At 39.1% G+C, this 12,758-nt stretch overlaps 1 protein-coding gene and 1 long non-coding RNA gene across 51 annotated transcripts in view; one reads left to right on the top strand and one right to left on the bottom strand.

Annotated features, from left to right (window-relative positions):
• LOC126737143 (protein tweety) overlaps positions 1–12,758 on the top strand; it is a 145,355-nt gene that overhangs the window by 69,397 nt on the left and 63,200 nt on the right. The gene's annotated exons all lie outside the window — the stretch shown is intronic.
• LOC126737154 (uncharacterized) overlaps positions 1–12,758 on the bottom strand; it is a 50,499-nt gene that overhangs the window by 10,441 nt on the left and 27,300 nt on the right. For 31 of the 50 annotated variants that reach the window (XR_007660940.1, XR_007660938.1, XR_007660933.1 and 28 more), the window contains 6 exons: positions 11,833–12,546; positions 7,120–7,277; positions 3,830–4,590; positions 1,712–2,310; positions 908–1,205; positions 495–540 (listed from right to left, as the gene is read on the bottom strand). This is a non-coding gene — a long non-coding RNA (uncharacterized LOC126737154). Of the gene's footprint in view, positions 1–253; positions 541–907; positions 1,206–1,711; positions 2,311–2,426; positions 2,567–2,932; positions 3,231–3,736; positions 4,591–7,119; positions 7,278–11,832; positions 12,547–12,758 lie in introns of those variants that run through there. The other 19 variants (XR_007660918.1, XR_007660919.1, XR_007660921.1 and 16 more) reach the window with 8 other exon arrangements.

Below are 12,758 nucleotides of genomic sequence, written 5' to 3'. Positions count from 1 at the left end.
ATAGAAACCCCTATCAGTGGCTTATTCCCATCACCTAAATTACGAAAACACCGGATTATGACGGAATTCGACCAGAACAAGTGGAATTATAGCACTTTGAAAATTCGTAAAAAAGTCAATTTTCGACCCCGTTTTTGAGCCCAAAAATGGGCTACAAAAATGCGAGATCTCAGCTAATATGGGAGCTACGACCTTGCGGATGGTCTCGTTGGATTCAGAAGGACGAAACTAAGTCAAAACCATTGGAATTTTCCCGATAGTGCCCATAGAAGCCGAGATATGGACCTCCAAAGTTTGGGATTTTTCATTTTAAGGGTATACCCCCCCGTATCGAATTTTTCACCAAAAATTGATTTTTTTCGAATTTGAACTAACTATACCAGCGGCTTGTTCCCATCACCTACAACACGAAAACACCGGGTTATAATGAGTTTTGAGAAAAACTAAGGGAATTATAGCACTTTGAAAATGCGAAAAATCGATTTTCTTTAAACCCGAAATTAGCTATAGAAACCCCTATCAGTGGCTTATTCCCATCACCTAAATTACGAAAACACCGGATTATGACGGAATTCGACCAGAACAAGTGGAATTATAGCACTTTGAAAATTCGTAAAAAAGTCAATTTTCGACCCCGTTTTTGAGCCCAAAAATGGGCTACAAAAATGCGAGATCTCAGCTAATATAAGAGCTACGACCTTGCGGATGGTCTCGTTGGATTCAGAAGGACGAAACTAAGTCAAAACCGTTGGAATTTTCCCGATAGTGCCCATAGAAGCCGAGATATGGACCTCCAAAGTTTGGGATTTTTCATTTTAAGGGTATACCCCCCCGTATCGAATTTTTCACCAAAAATTGATTTTTTTTCGAATTTGAACTAACTATACCAGCGGCTTGTTCCCATCACCTACAACACGAAAACACCGGGTTATAATGAGTTTCGAGAAAAACTAAGGGAATTATAGCACTTTGAAAATGCGAAAAATCGATTTTCTTTAAACCCGAAATTAGCTATAGAAACCCCTATCAGTGGCTTATTCCCATCACCTAAATTACGAAAACACCGGATTATGACGGAATTCGACCAGAACAAGTGGAATTATAGCACTTTGAAAATTCGTAAAAAAGTCAATTTTCGACCCCGTTTTTGAGCCCAAAAATGGGCTACAAAAATGCGAGATCTCAGCTAATATAAGAGCTACGACCTTGCGGATGGTCTCATTGGATTCAGAAGGACGAAACTAAGTCAAAACCGTTGGAATTTTCCCGATAGTGCCCATAGAAGCCGAGATATGGGCCTCCAAAGTTTGGGATTTTTCATTTTAAGGGTATACCCCCCCGTATCAAATTTTTCACCAAAAATTGATTTTTTTCGAATTTGAACTAACTATACCAGCGGCTTGTTGCCATCACCTACAACACGAAAACACCGGGTTATAATGAGTTTCGAGAAAAACTAAGGGAATTACAGCACTTTGAAAATGCGAAAAATCGATTTTCTTTAAACCCGAAATTAGCTATAGAAATCCCTATCAGCGGCTTATTCCCATCACCTACATTACGAAAACACCTGATTATAACGGAATTCGACCAGAACAAGTGGAATTATAGCACTTTGAAAATTCGTAAAAAAGTCAATCTTCGACCCCGTTTTTGAGCCCAAAAATGGGCTACAAAAATGCGAGATCTCAGCTAATATAAGAGCTACGACCTTGCGGATGGTCTCGTTGGATTCAGAAGGACGAAACTAAGTCAAAACCGTTGGAATTTTCCCGATAGTGCCCATAGAAGCCGAGATATGGACCTCCAAAGTTTGGGATTTTTCATTTTAAGGGTATACCCCCCCGTATCGAATTTTTCACCAAAAATTGATTTTTTTCGAATTTGAACTAACTATACCAGCGGCTTGTTCCCATCACCTACAACACGAAAACACCGGGTTATAATGAGTTTCGAGAAAAACTAAGGGAATTATAGCACTTTGAAAATGCGAAAAATCGATTTTCTTTAAACCCGAAATTAGCTATAGAAACCCCTATCAGTGGCTTATTCCCATCACCTAAATTACGAAAACACCGGATTATGACGGAATTCGACCAGAACAAGTGGAATTATAGCACTTTGAAAATTCGTAAAAAAGTCAATTTTCGACCCCGTTTTTGAGCCCAAAAATGGGCCACAAAAATGCGAGATCTCAGCTAATATAAGAGCTACGACCTTGCGGATGGTCTCGTTGGATTCAGAAGGACGAAACTAAGTCAAAACCGTTGGAATTTTCCCGATAGTGCCCATAGAAGCCGAGATATGGACCTCCAAAGTTTGGGATTTTTCATTTTAAGGGTATACCCCCCCGTATCGAATTTTTCACCAAAAATTGATTTTTTTTCGAATTTGAACTAACTATACCAGCGGCTTGTTCCCATCACCTACAACACGAAAACACCGGGTTATAATGAGTTTTGAGAAAAACTAAGGGAATTATAGCACTTTGAAAATGCGAAAAATCGATTTTCTTTAAACCCGAAATTAGCTATAGAAACCCCTATCAGTGGCTTATTCCCATCACCTAAATTACGAAAACACCGGATTATGACGGAATTCGACCAGAACAAGTGGAATTATAGCACTTTGAAAATTCGTAAAAAAGTCAATTTTCGACCCCCGTTTTTGAGCCCAAAAATGGGCTACAAAAATGCGAGATCTCAGCTAATATAAGAGCTACGACCTTGCGGATGGTCTCGTTGGATTCAGAAGGACGAAACTAAGTCAAAACCGTTGGAATTTTCCCGATAGTGCCCATAGAAGCCGAGATATGGACCTCCAAAGTTTGGGATTTTTCATTTTAAGGGTATACCCCCCCGTATCGAATTTTTCACCAAAAATTGATTTTTTCGAATTTGAACTAACTATACCAGCGGCTTGTTCCCATCACCTACAACACGAAAACACCGGGTTATAATGAGTTTCGAGAAAAACTAAGGGAATTATAGCACTTTGAAAATGCGAAAAATCGATTTTCTTTAAACCCGAAATTAGCTATAGAAACCCCTATCAGTGGCTTATTCCCATCACCTAAATTACGAAAACACCGGATTATGACGGAATTCGACCAGAACAAGTGGAATTATAGCACTTTGAAAATTCGTAAAAAAGTCAATTTTCGACCCCGTTTTTGAGCCCAAAAATGGGCTACAAAAATGCGAGATCTCAGCTAATATGGGAGCTACGACCTTGCGGATGGTCTTGTTGGATTCAGAAGGACGAAACTAAGTCAAAACCATTGGAATTTTCCCGATAGTGCCCATAGAAGCCGAGATATGGACCTCCAAAGTTTGGGATTTTTCATTTTAAGGGTATACCCCCCCGTATCGAATTTTTCACCAAAAATTGATTTTTTTCGAATTTGAACTAACTATACCAGCGGCTTGTTCCCATCACCTACAACACGAAAACACCGGGTTATAATGAGTTTTGAGAAAAACTAAGGGAATTATAGCACTTTGAAAATGCGAAAAATCGATTTTCTTTAAACCCGAAATTAGCTATAGAAACCCCTATCAGTGGCTTATTCCCATCACCTAAATTACGAAAACACCGGATTATGACGGAAATCGACCAGAACAAGTGGAATTATAGCACTTTGAAAATTCGTAAAAAAGTCAATTTTCGACCCCGTTTTTGAGCCCAAAAATGGGCTACAAAAATGCGAGATCTCAGCTAATATGGGAGCTACGACCTTGCGGATGGTCTCGTTGGATTCAGAAGGACGAAACTAAGTCAAAACCATTGGAATTTTCCCGATAGTGCCCATAGAAGCCGAGATATGGACCTCCAAAGTTTGGGATTTTTCATTTTAAGGGTATACCCCCCCGTATCGAATTTTTCACCAAAAATTGATTTTTTTCGAATTTGAACTAACTATACCAGCGGCTTGTTCCCATCACCTACAACACGAAAACACCGGGTTATAATGAGTTTTGAGAAAAACTAAGGGAATTATAGCACTTTGAAAATGCGAAAAATCGATTTTCTTTAAACCCGAAATTAGCTATAGAAACCCCTATCAGTGGCTTATTCCCATCACCTAAATTACGAAAACACCGGATTATGACGGAATTCGACCAGAACAAGTGGAATTATAGCACTTTGAAAATTCGTAAAAAAGTCAATTTTCGACCCCGTTTTTGAGCCCAAAAATGGGCTACAAAAATGCGAGATCTCAGCTAATATAAGAGCTACGACCTTGCGGATGGTCTCGTTGGATTCAGAAGGACGAAACTAAGTCAAAACCGTTGGAATTTTCCCGATAGTGCCCATAGAAGCCGAGATATGGACCTCCAAAGTTTGGGATTTTTCATTTTAAGGGTATACCCCCCCGTATCGAATTTTTCACCAAAAATTGATTTTTTTCGAATTTGAACTAACTATACCAGCGGCTTGTTCCCATCACCTACAACACGAAAACACCGGGTTATAATGAGTTTCGAGAAAAACTAAGGGAATTATAGCACTTTGAAAATGCGAAAAATCGATTTTCTTTAAACCCGAAATTAGCTATAGAAACCCCTATCAGTGGCTTATTCCCATCACCTAAATTACGAAAACACCGGATTATGACGGAATTCGACCAGAACAAGGGGAATTATAGCACTTTGAAAATTCGTAAAAAAGTCAATTTTCGACCCCGTTTTTGAGCCCAAAAATGGGCTACAAAAATGCGAGATCTCAGCTAATATGGGAGCTACGACCTTGCGGATGGTCTCGTTGGATTCAGAAGGACGAAACTAAGTCAAAACCGTTGGAATTTTCCCGATAGTGCCCATAGAAGCCGAGATATGGACCTCCAAAGTTTGGGATTTTTCATTTTAAGGGTATACCCCCCCGTATCGAATTTTTCACCAAAAATTGATTTTTTTCGAATTTGAACTAACTATACCAGCGGCTTGTTCCCATCACCTACAACACGAAAACACCGGGTTATAATGAGTTTTGAGAAAAACTAAGGGAATTATAGCACTTTGAAAATGCGAAAAATCGATTTTCTTTAAACCCGAAATTAGCTATAGAAACCCCTATCAGTGGCTTATTCCCATCACCTAAATTACGAAAACACCGAATTATGACGGAATTCGACCAGAACAAGTGGAATTATAGCACTTTGAAAATTCGTAAAAAAGTCAATTTTCGACCCCGTTTTTGAGCCCAAAAATGGGCTACAAAAATGCGAGATCTCAGCTAATATGGGAGCTACGACCTTGCGGATGGTCTCGTTGGATTCAGAAGGACGAAACTAAGTCAAAACCGTTGGAATTTTCCCGATAGTGCCCATAGAAGCCGAGATATGGACCTCCAAAGTTTGGGATTTTTCATTTTAAGGGTATACCCCCCCGTATCGAATTTTTCACCAAAAATTGATTTTTTTCGAATTTGAACTAACTATACCAGCGGCTTGTTCCCATCACCTACAACACGAAAACACCGGGTTATAATGAGTTTTGAGAAAAACTAAGGGAATTATAGCACTTTGAAAATGCGAAAAATCGATTTTCTTTAAACCCGAAATTAGCTATAGAAACCCCTATCAGTGGCTTATTCCCATCACCTAAATTACGAAAACACCGAATTATGACGGAATTCGACCAGAACAAGTGGAATTATAGCACTTTGAAAATTCGTAAAAAAGTCAATTTTCGACCCCGTTTTTGAGCCCAAAAATGGGCTACAAAAATGCGAGATCTCAGCTAATATAAGAGCTACGACCTTGCGGATGGTCTCGTTGGATTCAGAAGGACGAAACTAAGTCAAAACCGTTGGAATTTTCCCGATAGTGCCCATAGAAGCCGAGATATGGGCCTCCAAAGTTTGGGATTTTTCATTTTAAGGGTATACCCCCCCGTATCAAATTTTTCACCAAAAATTGATTTTTTTCGAATTTGAACTAACTATACCAGCGGCTTGTTGCCATCACCTACAACACGAAAACACCGGGTTATAATGAGTTTCGAGAAAAACTAAGGGAATTACAGCACTTTGAAAATGCGAAAAATCGATTTTCTTTAAACCCGAAATTAGCTATAGAAATCCCTATCAGCGGCTTATTCCCATCACCTACATTACGAAAACACCGGATTATAACGGAATTCGACCAGAACAAGTGGAATTATAGCACTTTGAAAATTCGTAAAAAAGTCAATTTTCGACCCCGTTTTTGAGCCCAAAAATGAGCTACAAAAATGCGAGATCTCAGCTAATATAAGAGCTACGACCTTGCGGATGGTCTCGTTGGATTCAGAAGGACGAAACTAAGTCAAAACCGTTGGAATTTTCCCGATAGTGCCCATAGAAGCCGAGATATGGACCTCCAAAGTTTGGGATTTTTCATTTTAAGGGTATACCCCCCCGTATCGAATTTTTCACCAAAAATTGATTTTTTTCGAATTTGAACTAACTATACCAGCGGCTTGTTCCCATCACCTACAACACGAAAACACCGGGTTATAATGAGTTTCGAGAAAAACTAAGGGAATTACAGCACTTTGAAAATGCGAAAAATCGATTTTCTTTAAACCCGAAATTAGCTATAGAAATCCCTATCAGCGGCTTATTCCCATCACCTACATTACGAAAACACCGGATTATAACGGAATTCGACCAGAACAAGTGGAATTATAGCACTTTGAAAATTCGTAAAAAAGTCAATTTTCGACCCCGTTTTTGAGCCCAAAAATGGGCTACAAAAATGCGAGATCTCAGCTAATATAAGAGCTACGACCTTGCGGATGGTCTCGTTGGATTCAGAAGGACGAAACTAAGTCAAAACCGTTGGAATTTTCCCGATAGTGCCCATAGAAGCCGAGATATGGACCTCCAAAGTTTGGGATTTTCATTTTAAGGGTATACCCCCCCGTATCGAATTTTTCACCAAAAATTGATTTTTTTCGAATTTGAACTAACTATACCAGCGGCTTGTTCCCATCACCTACAACACGAAAACACCGGGTTATAATGAGTTTTGAGAAAAACTAAGGGAATTATAGCACTTTGAAAATGCGTAAAATCGATTTTCTTTAAACCCGAAATTAGCTATAGAAACCCCTATCAGTGGCTTATTCCCATCACCTAAATTACGAAAACACCGGATTATGACGGAATTCGACCAGAACAAGTGGAATTATAGCACTTTGAAAATTCGTAAAAAAGTCAATTTTCGACCCCGTTTTTGAGCCCAAAAATGGGCTACAAAAATGCGAGATCTCAGCTAATATGGGAGCTACGACCTTGCGGATGGTCTCGTTGGATTCAGAAGGACGAAACTAAGTCAAAACCGTTGGAATTTTCCCGATAGTGCCCATAGAAGCCGAGATATGGACCTCCAAAGTTTGGGATTTTTCATTTTAAGGGTATACCCCCCCCGTATCGAATTTTTCACCAAAAATTGATTTTTTTCGAATTTGAACTAACTATACCAGCGGCTTGTTCCCATCACCTACAACACGAAAACACCGGGTTATAATGAGTTTCGAGAAAAACTAAGGGAATTACAGCACTTTGAAAATGCGAAAAATCGATTTTCTTTAAACCCGAAATTAGCTATAGAAATCCCTATCAGCGGCTTATTCCCATCACCTACATTACGAAAACACCGGATTATAACGGAATTCGACCAGAACAAGTGGAATTATAGCACTTTGAAAATTCGTAAAAAAGTCAATTTTCGACCCCGTTTTTGAGCCCAAAAATGGGCTACAAAAATGCGAGATCTCAGCTAATATAAGAGCTACGACCTTGCGGATGGTCTCGTTGGATTCAGAAGGACGAAACTAAGTCAAAACCGTTGGAATTTTCCCGATAGTGCCCATAGAAGCCGAGATATGGACCTCCAAAGTTTGGGATTTTTCATTTTAAGGGTATACCCCCCCGTATCAAATTTTTCACCAAAAATTGATTTTTTTCGAATTTGAACTAACTATACCAGCGGCTTGTTCCCATCACCTACAACACGAAAACACCGGGTTATAATGAGTTTCGAGAAAAACTAAGGGAATTACAGCACTTTGAAAATGCGAAAAATCGATTTTCTTTAAACCCGAAACTAGTTATAGAAACCCCTATCAATGGCTTATTCCCATCACCTAAATTACGAAAACACCGGATTATAATAGAATTCGACCAGAACAAGTGGAATTATAGCACTTTGAAAATTCGTAAAAAAGTCAATTTTCGACCCCGTTTTTGAGCCCAAAAATGGGCTACAAAAATGCGAGATCTCAGCTAATATAAGAGCTACGACCTTGCGGATGGTCTCGTTGGATTCAGAAGGACGAAACTAAGTCAAAACCGTTGGAATTTTCCCGATAGTGCCCATAGAAGCCGAGATATGGACCTCCAAAGTTTGGGATTTTTCATTTTAAGGGTATACCCCCCCGTATCGAATTTTTCACCAAAAATTGATTTTTTTCGAATTTGAACTAACTATACCAGCGGCTTGTTCCCATCACCTACAACACGAAAACACCGGGTTATAATGAGTTTTGAGAAAAACTAAGGGAATTATAGCACTTTGAAAATGCGAAAAATCGATTTTCTTTAAACCCGAAATTAGCTATAGAAACCCCTATCAGTGGCTTATTCCCATCACCTAAATTACGAAAACACCGGATTATGACGGAATTCGACCAGAACAAGTGGAATTATAGCACTTTGAAAATTCGTAAAAAAGTCAATTTTCGACCCCGTTTTTGAGCCCAAAAATGGGCTACAAAAATGCGAGATCTCAGCTAATATAAGAGCTACGACCTTGCGGATGGTCTCGTTGGATTCAGAAGGACGAAACTAAGTCAAAACCGTTGGAATTTTCCCGATAGTGCCCATAGAAGCCGAGATATGGACCTCCAAAGTTTGGGATTTTTCATTTTAAGGGTATACCCCCCCGTATCAAATTTTTCACCAAAAATTGATTTTTTTCGAATTTGAACTAACTATACCAGCGGCTTGTTCCCATCACCTACAACACGAAAACACCGGGTTATAATGAGTTTCGAGAAAAACTAAGGGAATTACAGCACTTTGAAAATGCGAAAAATCGATTTTCTTTAAACCCGAAATTAGTTATAGAAACCCCTATCAATGGCTTATTCCCATCACCTAAATTACGAAAACACCGGATTATAATAGAATTCGACCAGAACAAGTGGAATTATAGCACTTTGAAAATTCGTAAAAAAGTCAATTTTCGACCCCGTTTTTGAGCCCAAAAATGGGCCACAAAAATGCGAGATCTCAGCTAATATAAGAGCTACGACCTTGCGGATGGTCTCGTTGGATTCAGAAGGACGAAACTAAGTCAAAACCGTTGGAATTTTCCCGATAGTGCCCATAGAAGCCGAGATATGGACCTCCAAAGTTTGGGATTTTTCATTTTAAGGGTATACCCCCCCGTATCGAATTTTTCACCAAAAATTGATTTTTTTCGAATTTGAACTAACTATACCAGCGGCTTGTTGCCATCACCTACAACACGAAAACACCGGGTTATAATGAGTTTCGAGAAAAACTAAGGGAATTACAGCACTTTGAAAATGCGAAAAATCGATTTTCTTTAAACCCGAAATTAGCTATAGAAATCCCTATCAGCGGCTTATTCCCATCACCTACATTACGAAAACACCGGATTATAACGGAATTCGACCAGAACAAGTGGAATTATAGCACTTTGAAAATTCGTAAAAAAGTCAATTTTCGACCCCGTTTTTGAGCCCAAAAATGGGCTACAAAAATGCGAGATCTCAGCTAATATAAGAGCTACGACCTTGCGGATGGTCTCGTTGGATTCAGAAGGACGAAACTAAGTCAAAACCGTTGGAATTTTCCCGATAGTGCCCATAGAAGCCGAGATATGGACCTCCAAAGTTTGGGATTTTTCATTTTAAGGGTATACCCCCCCGTATCAAATTTTTCACCAAAAATTGATTTTTTTCGAATTTGAACTAACTATACCAGCGGCTTGTTCCCATCACCTACAACACGAAAACACCGGGTTATAATGAGTTTCGAGAAAAACTAAGGGAATTACAGCACTTTGAAAATGCGACAAATCGATTTTCTTTAAACCCGAAATTAGCTATAGAAATCCCTATCAGCGGCTTATTCCCATCACCTACATTACGAAAACACCGGATTATAACGGAATTCGACCAGAACAAGTGGAATTATAGCACTTTGAAAATTCGTAAAAAAGTCAATTATCGACCCCGTTTTTGAGCCCAAAAATGGGCTACAAAAATGCGAGATCTCAGCTAATATAAGAGCTACGACCTTGCGGATGGTCTCGTTGGATTCAGAAGGACGAAACTAAGTCAAAACCGTTGGAATTTTTCCGATAGTGCCCATAGAAGCCGAGATATGGACCTCCAAAGTTTGGGATTTTTCATTTTAAGGGTATACCCCCCCGTATCGAATTTTTCACCAAAAATTGATTTTTTTCGAATTTGAACTAACTATACCAGCGGCTTGTTCCCATCACCTACAACACGAAAACACCGGGTTATAATGGGTTTCGAGAAAAACTAAGGGAATTACAGCACTTTGAAAATGCGAAAAATCGATTTTCTTTAAACCCGAAATTAGCTATAGAAATCCCTATCAGCGGCTTATTCCCATCACCTACATTACGAAAACACCGGATTATAACGGAATTCAACCAGAACAAGTGGAAGTATAGCACTTTGAAAATTCGTAAAAAAGTCAATTTTCGACCCCGTTTTTGAGCCCAAAAATGGGCTACAAAAATGCGAGATCTCAGCTAATATAAGAGCTACGACCTTGCGGATGGTCTCGTTGGATTCAGAAGGACGAAACTAAGTCAAAACCGTTGGAATTTTCCCGATAGTGCCCATAGAAGCCGAGATATGGACCTCCAAAGTTTGGGATTTTTCATTTTAAGGGTATACCCCCCCGTATCGAATTTTTCACCAAAAATTGATTTTTTTCGAATTTGAACTAACTATACCAGCGGCTTGTTCCCATCACCTACAACACGAAAACACCGGGTTATAATGAGTTTCGAGAAAAACTAAGGGAATTATAGCACTTTGAAAATGCGAAAAATCGATTTTCTTTAAACCCGAAATTAGCTATAGAAATCCCTATCAGCGGCTTATTCCCATCACCTACATTACGAAAACACCGGATTATAACGGAATTCGACCAGAACAAGTGGAATTATAGCACTTTGAAAATTCGTAAAAAAGTCAATTTTCGACCCCGTTTTTGAGCCCAAAAATGGGCTACAAAAATGCGAGATCTCAGCTAATATGGGAGCTACGACCTTGCGGATGATCTCGTTGGATTCAGAAGGACGAAACTAAGTCAAAACCGTTGGAATTTTCCCGATAGTGCCCATAGAAGCCGAGATATGGACCTCCAAAGTTTGGGATTTTTCATTTTAAGGGTATACCCCCCCGTATCAAATTTTTCACCAAAAATTGATTTTTTTCGAATTTGAACTAACTATACCAGCGGCTTGTTGCCATCACCTACAACACGAAAACACCGGGTTATAATGAGTTTCGAGAAAAACTAAGGGAATTACAGCACTTTGAAAATGCGAAAAATCGATTTTCTTTAAACCCGAAATTAGCTATAGAAATCCCTATCAGCGGCTTATTCCCATCACCTACATTACGAAAACACCGGATTATAACGGAATTCGACCAGAACAAGTGGAATTATAGCACTTTGAAAATTCGTAAAAAAGTCAATTTTCGACCCCGTTTTTGAGCCCAAAAATGGGCTACAAAAATGCGAGATCTCAGCTAATATAAGAGCTACGACCTTGCGGATGGTCTCGTTGGATTCAGAAGGACGAAACTAAGTCAAAACCGTTGGAATTTTCCCGATAGTGCCCATAGAAGCCGAGATATGGGCCTCCAAAGTTTGGGATTTTTCATTTTAAGGGTATACCCCCCCGTATCAAATTTTTCACCAAAAATTGATTTTTTTCGAATTTGAACTAACTATACCAGCGGCTTGTTGCCATCACCTACAACACGAAAACACCGGGTTATAATGAGTTTCGAGAAAAACTAAGGGAATTACAGCACTTTGAAAATGCGAAAAATCGATTTTCTTTAAACCCGAAATTAGCTATAGAAATCCCTATCAGTGGCTTATTCCCATCACCTAAATTACGAAAACACCGGATTATAACGGAATTCGACCAGAACAAGTGGAATTATAGCACTTTGAAAATTCGTAAAAAAGTCAATTTTCGACCCCGTTTTTGAGCCCAAAAATGGGCTACAAAAATGCGAGATCTCAGCTAATATAAGAGCTACGACCTTGTGGATGGTCTCGTTGGATTCAGAAGGACGAAACTAAGTCAAAACCGTTGGAATTTTCCCGATAGTGCCCATAGAAGCCGAGATATGGGCCTCCAAAGTTTGGGATTTTTCATTTTAAGGGTATACCCCCCCGTATCAAATTTTTCACCAAAAATTGATTTTTTTCGAATTTGAACTAACTATACCAGCGGCTTGTTGCCATCACCTACAACAGGAAAACACCGGGTTATAATGAGTTTCGAGAAAAACTAAGGGAATTACAGCACTTTGAAAATGCGAAAAATCGATTTTCTTTAAACCCGAAATTAGCTATAGAAATCCCTATCAGCGGCTTATTCCCATCACCTACATTACGAAAACACCGGATTATAACGGAATTCGACCAGAACAAGTGGAATTATAGCACTTTGAAAATTC

The sequence above is a fragment of the Anthonomus grandis genome, chromosome 6 (genome assembly GCF_022605725.1).
Source record: "Anthonomus grandis grandis chromosome 6, icAntGran1.3, whole genome shotgun sequence".
In the NCBI taxonomy this organism is placed as follows: Eukaryota; Metazoa; Arthropoda; class Insecta; order Coleoptera; family Curculionidae; genus Anthonomus; species Anthonomus grandis.
This window is presented reverse-complemented; position numbering and strand designations above follow the sequence as displayed.